The sequence below is a fragment of the Chanodichthys erythropterus genome, chromosome 11 (genome assembly GCF_024489055.1).
Source record: "Chanodichthys erythropterus isolate Z2021 chromosome 11, ASM2448905v1, whole genome shotgun sequence".
Classification (NCBI taxonomy): Eukaryota; Metazoa; Chordata; class Actinopteri; order Cypriniformes; family Xenocyprididae; genus Chanodichthys; species Chanodichthys erythropterus.
Window position 1 is genome coordinate 51,493,998 of NC_090231.1, and position 16,144 is coordinate 51,510,141.

Genomic DNA, 16,144 nt, shown 5'->3' on the forward strand with positions numbered 1-16,144 from the left:
ATAAATAAAAAAATTAACCAAAAAGTATTTAGACACTTTGACCTGACCATGTTTTGCTTAAGTGTTATCTGACATAATTAAGATTATTTTTTTCTGACAGTTTAACTCTGAGATCTTGTCATATTTTATTACCATTTTTATACTATTGTGAATAAACTGTATTAATGAATGAAATGTTCAAGGTGTCTGAAAAAATTTGGGTTTGGCTATATAAATATAAATATAAATATAAATATAAATATATAATAAATATATATAAATATATATATATATATATATATATATATATATATATATATATATATATATATATATATATATATATATATATATATATATATATATATTTATATTTATATATATTTATATTTATATTTATATATATATATATACTATATATATATTATATATATATATACTGTGTGTGTGTGCGTGCGCTTTTTTTTGTGATATATCAGGACACAAATTTGTATAATGACATGGGTATGACATAGGTATTACAAGGAGAGGGTGTGTATGTATCGAAGTCCAATTGCATGATCTTTCCCAGAGCTTAAATTAATCATTTTTGGTTTAATATTAATGAATATTAAATATTTATCTAATGTAATGTTACATTTAATTTTTTTAATAAATAATATAAATTCTTTTAAATGAAACCTCCCTCTAGATTTCCTTGACCAACATGTTTGCCACAGAAAAGTAGGACAGTTCTCACTTCTCATGCCGTCTTCTCACACAATCCATTACAAAAAAAGACAATTCTTTTTTATTCGCAGAGCATGCTGACAATAAGCCATTAGGATGAAAGGTGAGAAAATGTTTCTGGCTCCACTCTCTGCTGTAAAAGTTCGACTAGGCCAGTTGTTTGTCTATCTATACCAAATTTATTTCAATTAGAGACATGTCCCAGCTCTCTTTTTCTCTAATCGATCGCAGCGCTTGGCAGCGGGGCACTATGCGCTGTATACGAGTCTTCTGCCACGCTGTGAAATATTTACTCCTTTTGCCATGTTTATGGTTGGAACCTCTTTGGCACTGTCAACAGTTAATAAAGACATGGCTAAATAATTACCAAACTAACAAGGGTTTAATCTTATTCAGATTAAAGCCTGGCCCAGTCTGGTCATTCGATTGAGATGTTTCTAACCTCTTTATCTCCATTAGTTAAGAATCTGCGTGCTTCTTTTAATATCGGCAATGGCCATCGATTTTCCCCCTCCCTCTCATTGTGTGCTCTTCGTTTTTTGACACCGCATGAGTGATATTATATGAGCCTGTGTGGAGGCTGCTATCGACTCCTCGTCCATCGATATTATAAATGCCTTAACAGTAGCAGTTAAGCTCATATGTCATTTATTGGATTTACGAAATAACGAATTCATCAGCCTAGCTGAGCATCCGCTCTTGCGGGTAACCGTGTTAAATTAGCACCATTTTTACCGTTTGCAAAAGATAGTCTTTTTGGAGGTTAAAGAGAGTGCCTGCATTTGGACATGTCACTTCTGACATGTCGCCTCAAGGGAAAGACACAATATCAGATTTGTAGACTTGGAAGAAAGTAATACAGGCCTACAGACTTGCTTTGGGAGACAGGCTCAGTCCTGAATTAAATCACTTCCTAGTTCTGTTGTTGTTATTGTTTTTTTTTTTTTTTTTTTTTCTTATCTCAGCTGCTGACAGTCAGTTTGCTGCTGACAGTACAGCAGATTCGGGTTAATGGAGACCAGCCCTCAGGCCCCAGTGAACGCTGGGTATTTTCACAGCTATGCCTGGCTTTAACAGAAACAATCTTGTGCTGCGACCTCATCACTGCCCAACTTAACTGATGTATGCTGGTTCTGAGTCGATTCCCAAATTTATGGCTACATTATCGCATGCATCGTAATTATGTTCATCTTCATATGACACTCAAGAGCCGCTTTCGCACGTAATTAACCTACTTAACATATTCATTCTACCGATTAGATGCATGTCAATCATCGATGGCAAAGACACATTTTCTGAGCTGCTTCCTGCTGCACTGCAAAAAATAATTTTTTTCAAGTGTTTCTGCCTTGTTTTCCAGTACAAATATCTAAGCATTCTAAGCATTAATATTGTAAGTCATTTAGCTACTCAAGTAGATTTTATATATATATATATATATATATATATATATATATATATATATATATAATTATCATTATTATTTCTCAGACAACAATATTGCAAGTCATTTTGCTTCTCAAGTTAATATGTCTTGACTCAATAATTTTTAGATATTTGCAATGGCAATCATGACAAAAATAATCAGCACTAAGAAAATCTTTTTTTTTTTTTTTCTTTCAGTGTGCAAGTTGTTTATTTCTCCCAGTTTTTCTTGGAGCCACTTCCATTTGACGACCATAGCATCTCTGAAAGTCGTTCCTTTTTCACCTTACCTCTGGCTAAGACAGCTCTGATTCACAGGTTCACCACAACCTTTGACATTCACACGGCCAGCTGGAGGCGGTCCACACCTTCTCTCTGTCCATCCATCACTCCTTTGGGGTTTGAGATGGAGGGATTTTTCACTTTGTGCATGGCCCCCCCAGCAATTGTCTTCTATTTAAAGGTGGTGGAGGAATCAAAGCACTTTATACATCAAAGCATATCAAATCTTGTGCACTGTCCTCTTTCTTCACCTCCTTGTTCTAAAAGTGGAATCTGGGAAAGCCCCTAAAGAAAATCCTCTGCTCGTGAGAATCAGGACTGGAAAATATGGGGCGGGATAGTGTAATAGCTTGTGTACCGTGTGTGCCAATTGTCAAGGATGAAGCTAATAAATAAAGCATAGAGCAGACGTGCCCTGATGGGATGGGAATGTGTTCCCTTTGAGGGCATACATGCTGTGGAAAAGCGCATCATTCGAAAATACTGCATGCTATTTTAAGAGCCATATTTTATAAACATACCAAAGATCAATCAAAATCAAGACGAAAATGCATACATCGAGACAACACCAGGAATGAGATCCACAGTGAATAGATAGTTAATTTCTTAGCTTTGCAGACAACAAAGAAAAGTTTAATCTACTGTATGCAATGTAGCACTGGTTATTTGAGCTTGACCTGCTTATTTTAGGTTGTTAATAAAGATTACTTTATAATGCTGTTTCTCTCTTATCTATATAATGCATTAGTATACAGTGTTTATAGTATTTGGTTGGTCTAGGACGATACATCGATTTTTGATCGATACAGTGAATCTGGATCGATCCTGATATTATCTTTCTCGAATCGATTCTGAGCTTAGATTTAACAGCAGATGGCGCTCTAGGCTAGTTTTTAACCGTACACTCTCTCAAACGCTCACGAAGATGAATGCTGGACTGCGTTCATGCTTTCGGCTAAGTCTTGTAAGTGTTTCACTTTACTTGCACCTAGGCTCAGAATGCTTTTATGATGCATGATTTGTAATTCGCTTTAACTTTTTCAAACTTTATGAATGATCACTCCCATCTGAGTCCTGACACCAATTTAACCCCTCCAATTCGAATGACCTGCTTTAAGTGAGACTCGAACCCGGATCTGGTGGCATTGGGAGTCGGGTGCTCTAACAATGAGGCTAAAAAGCGCAGTCTATAGTGTCAGTTGCTAAATCACCTCTTGAGATCAGGGGAGTGAGATTTACATGCAAAGCTCTTACAGGCCTATGTCCGTTACACTCACCCCCCTAAACCTCAATACCATCCGGGTCATGGCACCAATGTAACCCCTCCTGTCGAACCGCCTGCTCTAAGTGAGACTCCAACCTGGGTCCACTGGCATGGGAGTTGGGCGCTCTAACACAGAGGGTAAAGACCACAGTCTCTAGCATCAGTTGCTAGATCGCCTCTTTAGATCAGGGGAGTGAGATTTACATGCACAGCTCTTACAGGCCTATGTCCATTACACTCACCCCCCTAAACCTCAATACCATCCGGGTCATGGCACCAATGTAACCCCTCCTGTCGAACCGCCTGCTCTAAGTGAGACTCCAACCTGGGTCCACCGGCATGGGAGTTGGGCGCTCTAACACAGAGGGTAAAGACCACAGTCTCTAGCATCAGTTGCTTGAGCGCCTCTTTAAATCAGGGGAGTGAGATTTATATGCACAGCTCTTACAGGCCTATGTCCGTTACAACCGTACCCCAGACAACCCATTTTCCTATTCAAAAAACTTGGTGCGCACAAAACAAGTAGATTGAAACCATTGAAAAGGTGGGCCTCTGTCCACTTCCAAATGAACTCTGGTGCGGTACAACTGAAATATGAATGCAACAAGGACCGAAGACATCTAAATTAATCAAAATCAGGATGTGATGTCACAAGATGCGACCCTAAAAATAACAGAATGCTCAAGCATACTTGTCTGTTACGGTAGCTGGTATACAAAGCACACGACGAGGATATAGAGTGAATATAAGTCTTTACTTGTAGAGAAACAGGAATCCAAAGGAACATACCACAACTTAGCACAAACAATACCGGACAACACAAGACTAGAAACACAGGGTATATATACAAGGGACTAACAAAGGAACTAAACAAGGTGATGGGATGATTAACAAAACACAGGTGGATCAAATGAACTAAACAGAACGGGGAAACTAGGTCACAGGGGCAGACAGAAACATGAGGCTCTTTAACAGTTCGCCCCCTCCCGAATAGGCGTGTCCTCGCGCCGTAAGAGTCCAGAGGAGGGAGGGAGGGGGTTCTGGAGGAGGGCGGAGAAAACACAAACAAACAAAAGAAAAGAGCCCATGGAAACTAATAATGACAGTCCAAGGGGGAGTGGAGGGTGGGAGGAGCCAGGGGAAAGCCAGGAGCAGGAAGAGCCAGATGGTACCCCAGAAGCCAGCCAGGACGAGGCCCCAGGGTAGAGTCGTAGGTACGAGGAGCCATGGTGGAGTCAGCTTGGGGGCAGATGACACCCTGGGGATGACCAACAGAGATTCAGCTGGAGACCCAGATGTAACTGAAGAGCCGACGAGCCCACGCGCAGCTGATGGTCCTGGAGACCGAGGAGGAGCCATGGTGACGAGCGTCCGAGGAGGAGGCGGACGTCCAGAGGGCAGAGGCTGAGCCGGAGGGGCCGAGGAAGTAGGCGGAGCTGGAGGGAAGGAGGAGCCAGATGGAGCCGTAGGTTCAGGCAGGTGGACAACTGACCAAGGCGGAGCTGGAAAGACGAGGGAGCCCGGAGAAGCCCTATGGCCAGTGGTGTCCGGTGGAGCTGAGGGAGGGAGGAGCCAGGGTGACACTGAAGCGTCAAAGGGCCGAGGTGGAGCAGGGGGCGTGGAGGCTGGAAGTGGAGGCAGGGGATCCTCTTGAGTGGATGGAGCGGAGGACCTGAAGATGCTCGACATCCCCACCTGGCATGTGGGAGATGTTGAGCAGCTGAAGGGCAGAGGTGATGGTGGGGCCGAGGAACTGGCTGAGAAGCTGGGTGATGGAGGAGGTGGGCAGACGGAGAACTCAGGAGGCATAGGAGAACTGGAGAACACGGGAGAATGGTCCTCAGGGAGCTCAGGAGATTCATTAAAAACAGGGAAATCAGGGGAATGGGAAATCACCTCTCCGGAAAAATCAATTAAATCAGCCAAAAAAATGTCTTTCAGTTCCTCAGAATATTTGCCAGTGTCAGTCATTTCAACCATCATGGTGGTGTTGTGGGCGGAGCTTTCCTCCCAGCCCTCGAGCTCCACAAGCACTCCCTCGACGTCACATGATGTCATCGGCTCGCGCACCTGGTCAGACCCTTGATGTGAGGTTGGCTCCGGGGCGATGGTACCGTCCGATCCTGTCCTCGGTCCTGGCTCAGCAGCAGGCTGGCCTCCTCGGTCTGCGGTGGGCACGTGAGACACCTCTGTTGCAATGTTCGTCGATGGTGGCTGACTGGCTTCTGGCAATGAAGTGGGGCTGGTGGCGAAGTCATCCTCCACGGGGTCGATGGTGATTGGCGAGTCGTTACACACCAGCACCCACTTCACGAATGCGGCAAAGTCCTTCCAAGGACCGCTCCCTGGGAGGCGTGTTCCTCTGCTCCAGGTACAAAAGGGCAACAGCAGGGTGACGGGAAAAACAAGGGGAAAAAACAAACAAAAGGAAAATCGCCGCAAAACTGTTTCGGTCCGGTATTCTGTTACATTAGCTGGTATACAAAGCACACGACGAAGAGATAGAGTGAATACAAGTCTTTACTTGTAGAGAAACAGGAATCCAAAGGAACATACACCAACTTAGCATAAACAATACCGGACAACACAAGACTAGAAACACAGGGTATATATACAAGGGACTAACAAAGGAACTAAACAAGGTGATGGGATGATTAACAAAACACAGGTGGATCAAATGAACTAAACAGAACAGGGAAACTAGGTCACAGGGGCAGACAGAAACATGAGGCTCTGTAACATTGTCATTCTCGTCATATAATTATGTCACCCATTACAGTTTGGTACAGGTGCCAAAACCACATCTCCTTCCAGCACCTCTTCGTTTGTGTGTGACGGAGGATCTCCTGCTGCTGTTTTGACTCCTTTACATATTTTATAAGCTCTTCATTGAGTTCTTGGCTGGTAAAAATCATGTACACACATTGTTTTGGATGCTTGGTCAGTTCTGTCGCAACATATACATCATAAAATACTTTTTTTTTTTTTTGTATCTGTAGGTTCAGTGTTAAAAATGATAGTGTGAATGCTAAGCGAACCAGGTCTATATAATTTTGGGCCAGACCAAAAAGAACCAAGAGTACTGAACTACAAGTGTGAATGCCCTAAGTTTGATATTTTATTTATAATGTAATTTTAAACGTTGTGTACACTTTTTTGAGGCCAAGGTAATATTAACTAGGACACTTCAAAATCAACTACTTTGTTTTTCATGGTTGTGGCCTGGTTTCCTCAGCTTCAGATGAGTTTATCACACATTTGAGTTCTCAAAACAGTTGCAGTGCCATTCTGGTGAGGTTTGTGTGTTGCCGTCTGAGATGAAGACAGTATTGATGACACTTCTCATTTCTAATTGCCACCTGCCTGCCTGTGCCACCACAGACGCTGTTTGAGTGTGCCAGGCCCTGGCAAAACCAATGACCGCCGCTCAGACAGCTTTATAAATCACCCACCCATCATACATTGCTGTTGCATCCCTCGCCAGGCTTCATTGTTGTTATGGTTTGACATCAGCTTCTCTAAAAGTGAAGTGCTTTTTGTTTGCCATCTAGTTAGAGCAATCAACATGACACCAGCATTAGTCTGTGTCCCTGGTGTGTGTGTGAAAGTGTACATTTCAGCACCAGATTTTGCTCTGTTTTCTATTGGTGAGCTGCAAGCTTGTAATTGACAGTAATTAAAAGGCTGTCGAGCCTCATGGTGAGATATACATCCCTTAAAGGGGACATAAAGACTCCGCTTAACCAAAAAGCTCTGTATGTTCTAAATGGGTTCAGCATTGAACGTTTGATTAAATACATGTCAGTAAGGCTGTGGTGCCAATGCTAAGTTGCTTCGTTCATCAAAAATCTAGCATTATTTTTTTATTTACATCTCAAAATGTCATAACTTGACTTTCCTGTGATGACATATTCAAGGCCAATTAAGCCATCATATCTGCCTCCAATTCAACAACACTCACTTTTAAATCAGCAACTGATAAACTTGATAAAGTCAAGTCCTGCCAATAAGAAATTTCTGTCAATAAGTACCCTCATAACGTTCCAAACCCATGAGATCTTTGTTCATCTTTGGAACACATATTAAGATATTTTTGATGAAATCCAAGTTTGTTTGTTTTTTTTTATTCCCCATAGAAAGCAACGTAATTCAAGGTCCAGAAAGGTATTAAAGACATAATTGAAATAGTCCATGTGATTACAGTTGTTCAACCTTAATGTAATGAAGTGAGGGGATACTGAAATATGGCCAATACTGAGCTGCGTTTGGACGTAAACACGGAAGCGCTGAACTGCGTTCACTGCATCAACTGCATACAACACTGGCAGGGTAGAGAAAAAAAAATTGTTGAAAAAAGTTATTTTTGTTTTGTTTTGGGCATAAAAAGTATTTTTGTCACTTCAATAAGGTTGAACCACTGTAGTCACATGGACTATTTTAACAATGTCTACTTTTCCGAAGATAAATGAAGGTCTTAAGGGTGTGGAATGACGTGAGTGTGAGTAATTAATGACAGAAATTTCATTACTGGGTGAACTAAACCTGTAAGATCATTTATTATACCATGTTGTAAATTCCCATTTTTGAAGGGAAAACATGCTGTTTTTGTGCATGTATCTTTAAATGCAAATGAGCTGCTGCTCCCCACCTCGCTTTCTAGAAGAGAGCAGAGCCTCTACAGCTCATGCCTCGGATACTTGGGCAAAAACTAAAACATCTGCTTGGTTTTGATTATCATGGGGGGTCTATGCTAATTTGTCAGAGTTTGTCAGCAGCCGTGCCCCCATATGTCACCATCATCCTCTGACTTTGTAAATTCTGTATATCCTTGCTCAAGTACCTGATATCTCCTGATTGGATCAAGCAGTCTGAAGGCCTTCGCTTTTAAGATATTGAAAAAATTATGGGGTTGCTTCAGGGAGGAGGGCATTGCTATTCATATCATGCGGCCACTATTGAACTCTGCCGGTATTATACTGTAAACAAAGATTAATGTGCTTTTAACCTACAACAAACAGAAACAATATTTTACTGTAAACCCACTCGGTGGCCTCTCGGATCATAGCAATCCCACGGAAGAGGGAGAGAAGATGTTTTTCCAAGCGTTTCGAGGACATGCACCACAGAATGTGATTTCTTAAAAGTGCTTTTATCGTGACAATGATAGAATCCAGAGATTAGAGATGCTTCTATAACTTCCCCCTCCCTCCAGCTTCCCTCTCACTGTTCAGCCGCCGTCACAGAAAATGGCTATCTAGAGTAAATTTATAACTGCCACTTCAGCTGACAATCATGCTATCACTGAATGCTCACTGTCTATCACTTTGGCCTTGTGAGAAGAGTCAACTCTAGAGCACAGCTAACTGGACCTAAACGAAGTGATGTTTTGGAGGCTGAACGCTAGACTTCCTCTCTCTGTCTGTAACATATATTGGCTGTTTCATGTCAAGGCTTCTTTCACTTTCATCCTTTTATTGGATGCTCAGTTCATAATAAACTGAACATCCTCTGTTTGAGCCTGGTCTCTAGAAAAATGTATGTGTGGGAACGTTTTCGCGAGTTTGCCGGAACAGATAAACGTGAATATGGTACGTTTTTATGATGTTGTTTTTTATACAAATCACTGCATTTCTGATTTGAAATTGTGTCCGGTGAGTGGCGCTAAAAGTGTAATGCTCCATTATTTTTTAAAATAACGTACCACCAACACTATACCAAAACCTACCCGATAGTGTTAACAAAAGCAAATGTGACATAAAAAGTATCCGTAATTGTGCCGTTTCAGCTTGTTTTGATCTCTCATTTTTCTTATCGAGCTGCATAAATCACACAAGGCGGGGCTAATTGCATATTCATTGGTCCGTGTATACTAAATGAAGCAAGGGTGTAGCAGAATGTCCTCCAAAAAACAACGACCCTATAGGTCCATATTATGACCTTTATTTACATTTTGAAGTCATGCGCCCTCTAGTGGGTGTAAAAATAATGACAGTGTCGTGTTACGTCTGTCATCATGAAATGACGTATGACTGTCATTACCAATCAAAATGCGTGTTCATTTAAATGCAATGTGTGGACTTTTTACACCATTTCTCCTATTTCCATTTACAAAAATTACATTTTATTAATGACTACACCCAGCCCACCCCTAAACCTAACCTTAGTGATTTATAGTGCATTTACATTTTATGAGCACATGTGTTCCCTGGGATCGAACACACGATCGCATGATCACATGATCGCATATTATTGCAATGCTCTACCAGCTGAGCTACGTGAAACCCCAAATATGACGCAGATAAAAGGGAACAATGCATTAAAATGAAAGCAAATGCTCCTATGGGTTGTATTTCATGAATTAAAATGAAAGTGTCCTGTTGTCGATAGGGGCACCACTTTAGTAAACGCTCCTATGAGTCGTATTTCAGGGAAGTGACAAACGACCTATATGGTCGTATTGGTTGGAGAACATGTTGGGGTGTAGAGTAACATTCAAGCTATTTTAAGGCATGAAGAAACTTTTTTCACAGGGGGGAAAAAAACAAACATTTAAATATGTCATTTTGGTGATCAAAGATGTATTTTAAGGGATACAATTACTGACTACAGTGGGACTTTAAATGAAAATGTATTATTATTATTAGTATTATTTAGATTTATACTAAATGCAATTAGCTGAACTTTATACTCCTTTTCGACCCACTTCTATTGTCTCTGAAACATGGTTGCTGTACTGCCAAATGTATGCTAAACTCAAATATACTTTAATGTAATTTCTATTGAAACATGTAAGTTTGTATTTAAATATATGTGTTTACACATTCGTAATGAAGAAGTTGCTATATAGTATCATATATGAACTTTAAATGCAATACAGAATAGAACACTATAGTTAAGTTATAGTTAGTTAAGTATGATCAAATACTTTTTGTTAGTATGTTAGTCAACAAATCAAAATAAGTGTACTTCTTTAAAGCACTGCAAAATATTATTAAAACATGATTTAAAATGTAAAAAGTAAAACTTTTAATGTGACATTATTACAAAGTGCACTTATTAAAAATGTACTTAAGTATGTTAAAAACCACATGAAAGTGATACTCTCTTTAAATAGGCTTAAATGGCCTTTTATTTAATTAATATTATATTATCTGCAAGTATATATTTTCTTAATATACTTTTGAAGTAGGGTATATATTTAAAGTACACTACAAGAGTACATTCAATACAATTAAGATCTCTTCTTTTTCACAAGGGAGAAAATGACATTTGCTACCTATTGTACTTCTGTAATGTGACATCATCTATGACAGATGGTTGGAGAAAAAGAAGAGGGCTTGGTGACATTAGTCTGAAAAAAAGTCATTTTAGAGGCTGAGCAGGTTATTGGCCTTTTTATGAACATCTTTTTATTACCTCATTTTTATGATGAATCATTCACAATAAGACCAGCAATGCACATTAAGAAAGTAAACAGTGACTAGATTTAGTCTTCATCTCTCTAACTGTTGACTAGAAGAATGTGATATTAAGTTTTTATTTTTTATTTTTTTTATGACTGAATGAAGTAGGCCAGTAAATTAGCCCTGAGTGTACATAATAATTTGGGATCTGTGTTTTCATGTCTGTCAGACAGGGAGTCTGCTTGTGTTTGCTTAGACGCTCTGACAGACCCAAGCTGGGGACGCTTGTCAGTGCTGGCCGCTTTTCCGTCAGACAGCAGACATGACAGCTGTGTTTATGGGAACGGGGATGTCCCAGGACCAGACAGTCGGATTTAGTGAAGGAGGAGGAGTGGAAACTGACACAAATGCATACACCACCGTCACGGAGAAGACAGCATGAACACAGAATGCTCGATGTGATGAACAGGGCTTAAGACAGCGCTGATCGCTAGAAGAATCAGACACAAAAACCTCCTCCGAGGCCCAGAAAGTTCACTGTTGTCCTCCTCGTCCTTTTACCCAGAGACAAAAAGTTTAAAAAACCCTTTAAACTTTTATTGACGAAGCTTTGACATTTAAGATTGGACAGCCATCAAAGTTCTAAAGCTCAGCAGCTGAACCAAGACTTGACCATAAAAAAATAACTGTCCTAAACTCTCTGCCCTTATCGCTCAATCTGGGATCCGTCCCTGATACGTTCATAATGAAGACAAAAACTGATTCTTAATTACTTCCTGAGCGCAGAGCTACTCAAGCTGCATGTTCCAAGCATTAAAAAAAAAACCTCAAGTGCAACCTTGTAAAACAAATGAGTTGTGTCATTTTCTGTGGCGGCTCTTCTCTGTGGGAAAAAAGAAACGAGCCGGCTGCGACGATGAATTGTGACGTACCTTATTTCCTGGGGCCTTGCGGCAATAGTCGATAAAAGGGAATAGCTTTAGAATGACCTACAGTCGGCCGTAATTGACCTATTTTGCATACGCTCTGGAACATTTTGTGCTGTGCAGGACAGACGTTTTATTTGCCTGGTTATTTATTGGCTGGCAACATGCTGCTAATGCCCGGCCAGGGACTTTGCTGGAGTGTGGTTGTAGATTATCATGATTGCCACTTATTAGCATCGAGCAGCCTGTGTGTGCGTTGAAGTGAAGGAGCATGTTTACGTCCTCTGACAGGCTTTAAAGCTGAGCGGTCCCGTGAACTTCCGCCGTCTGTAATGGAATGGGACGTCGCGTTGGGCGCATATTCATTTCCATTAGATCGTGTCGACAAAACGAGCAGATCATCTTGTGTCACACCACCTCCCGTGTCGTTTCAAGTCAAATGTTCTCGAGCGAGGCGTTTGTTTGCTATAATTTAGCCCTGCGATCGATGCGGTGACTGACAATAATTGTGAAAAATCGCCTCGACCCTCGCAGGCAGTATAAAGGGAAGTGCGACACCATCTGAAAGGCTGTGTTTGTCTTTGAGACTGCCTCTGCCAAAGGCTTAACTTGAACTCCAAACGCCAAGGCTCCCATCATCCCCTCCAGTGACGAACTCCAACTAATGAACAATTACAGCCGGCGGGATCACTTAGTTGATCATTATGAAAGACCCCTGATGAGAATAAATAAATGCTTTTGCATATGAAGTTTGGTTAATAATTGGTCTGAGTCAAAAAGATGTGAAAAAGCATTTGTCAGTGTAAACTGTGTAGCATTTATACAATCTAATTCATATACATTTATTCTATTAAAATGTCAGTGTCAGCACTGATATAAACATGCAAGTGCAAGAAAAGTGTCTGGTTTGCTCTTTTATAAGAAACTAGCACAATACTTTGAAGAAAGTCATACAGTGTTGGGAGAAGAAATCACAATGTTCTTATTTTAAATACATATGAATCTATTGTACTTATTCATTGTTATAACAAATATTACAAAAAATGCTTTTCAATAGTTTTAGTTTACAATAACAACACTGCTTTGCTCTCCTTAATGATCCTCTCATTTGTAGCATTGGAAAGTCTGATTCATTCTAATGAATCTGTTCATTAGGTCTCAATAAAAGAATAAATAAATAAAGCATGCTGTTAATTTGGTTACCTAAACTGCAAATACTGAAATATTTAGTTTCATACTGCTGTTTGCTACTTATATTTTCAACTCAATTACATAAATTATGTTGTACGGAGCCCTGCACAACATGCAGGGAAAAAAAAAATAGGCTAAATCGTGCGCATGATTTGCTAATTCGTTCTCTCGATTTATAAATCGTGCACACGATTTTCTAATTTGTTCCATTGATTTATAAATTGTGAGCATGATTTACTAATTCATTCCCTGGATTTATAAATCGTTCGCATGATTTACTAATGTGTTCCCTTGATTTATAAATTGTGTGCATGATTTACTAATTCGTTCCCTGGATTTATAAATCGTGCGCATGATTTACTAATGTGTTCCCTCGATTTATAAATTGTGCATATGATTTACTAATTTGTTCCATCGATTTATAAATCGTGCGCATGATTTACTAATTTGTTCCATCGATTTATAAATCGTGTGCATGATTTACTAATTCGTTGCCTCGATTTATAAATTATGCACATGATTTAGCAAACTGAGGGAACACAACAGTAAATCGTTTGCATGATTTAGTAAATCGAGGGAACGAATTAGTAAATCGTGTGCACGATTTACTTTTTTTCCTGAATGTCATGTGCGGAGTTCCGTAACATTTTATTATTTTGTTGATTTTTTTATTATTGCTCCTTCATATAGCTTCAAATTAGCTAGCTACTTTTCCTAGTAGCTTGTATAGTGTAGCCAACTTAAGTACTACACAAATGGGTAACACTTTAGTTTAGGGTCCAATTCTCACTATTAACTTGCGTATTAACATGCATGTTACTAGGATATTGGCTATTTATTAGTACTTATAAAGCACATATTACTGCCTTATTCTGCATGGCCGTATTCTACATACCTTAATCCTACCCAATACCTAAACTTAACAACTAACTTACTGACTATTAATAAACAGAAATTAGGAGTTAATTGAGGCAAAAGTCAGAGTTAATAGAGAATTGAACCCTAATCTAAAGTGTGACCCACAAACGTTACTAAGAGATAATTATCATTGTATAGCTATACACTGTAAAAAAAAATATTTGGTAACACTTTATTTTAGGGTATTTTAACTAGTTGCTTATTAGCATGCATATTACTAGAATATTGGCTATTTATTAGTACATATTAAGGACATATTAATGCCTTATTCTACATGAACTTATTCTACATTCTTAATCCTACCCAATACCTTAACTACTACTTTACTAACTATTAATAAGCAGTAAATTAGGAGTTTATTGAGGAAAAAGTCGTAGTTAATAGTTTGTGTTCCCTATTCTAAAGTGTTATCACAACATTTTTTTCTTTTGTCAAATCAACTTTAATAATTAATGTGGTTCAGATAACATAATATTGTGAGTTTCTGTTGATTAAACCAATCACATTTGTTGTATTAACTAAAATTTTTAATTTCAATGAACTCAAGGAAACCAGGTAACTTATTTTTTTTATATTTTAAGTCAAACCAACAATTCTTTTTTACAATGTAGCTATATTTGCATTTACACAAAACACTGGCAAGACAGTATGGAGAGACTTTATCTCGGTTCTACATCATGGTGTCCAGTATACTTGTTCTACCAGCATGCATCAACACATGCCTCTCTCCATTAACATTGAGAATACGCCTGCCTGCAGAGGCCGAGAAGAGATGAATTCACATAAACAAAACATTACAAAGAACCCCCTTAGGAGAGCAATTTATGAGCCACTTTTAACTAGTGGATCCTTCTAAAGAACACATTTTCATCAGATCCTACTTGAATGTTGATGTTAATGCTGCTTTATTTGTAAGATATTGACTAGGAATATTGGATCTGACATTACTACACTGAATATGGTTCATACTATATTCAGTGTACTATAACAATGTGAAGGTCAGGTTATGTAGGCTATTTATTATTTTTACCCAATTTCTATACAATCCCTTTGCTTGCCCGTTCTGATTTTCTCTGAAAATTTTGTCTAAGGAAAGGTTAGTAGGTAGGATTGTGCTGCTGTGTGGTGCAATATAGTCCCTGCAGTGTAATCAAAAAGGCTGATGGTGTTTGGGCCAAGATAGTCAGAGGAGAATATTACAGTGTCAACAGTTCCTAGCCAGGTTGATATTCCTCTCTCTCTCTCCCTCCCTCTTTCTCATTTGCTGCCTCTATCTCTTGGCTACATTTGTTACTTCCTAGAGGAAAATTCTATTGCTCAGAGATCGCTGTTTCATAGCTCAGGAGAATTAATGGAGTTCTTGGTTTTATGTCAGTCAAGTATCACCTTTGTTTGAGATTTGTCTCCTAAAATTCCTTAAAGGTGCCCTAGAATTAAAAATTCTTGGTAAATAACAAGATCAGTACATGGGAATTACATACAGTAAGTCTCAAACTCCATTGTTTCCTCCCGCTTATATAAATCTCATTTGTTTAAAAGACCGGCGAATCTCAACATAACACCGACTGTTACGCAACAGTCGGGGTGTACGCCCCCAATATTTGCATATGCCAGCCCATGTTCAAGCATTAGACAAGGACAGGACTTCTGGATGTGCACAGCTGAATCACCAGACTAGGTAAGCAAGCAAGGACAACAGTGAAAAATGGCAGATGGAGCAATAATAACTGACACGATCCATGATAGCATAATATAATATTTTTAGTGATATTTATAAATTGTCTTTCTAAATGTTTCATTAGCATGTTGCTAATGTACTGTTAAATGTGGTTAAAGTTACCATTGTTTATACTGTATTCACGGAGACAAGAGCTGTTGCTATTTTCATTTTTAAACACTTGCAGTCTGTATAATTCATAAACACAACTTCATTCTTCATAAATCTCTCCAACAGTGTAGCATTAGCTGTTAGCCACGGAGCACTATCAAACTCATTCAGAACCAAATATAAACATCCAAATAAATAC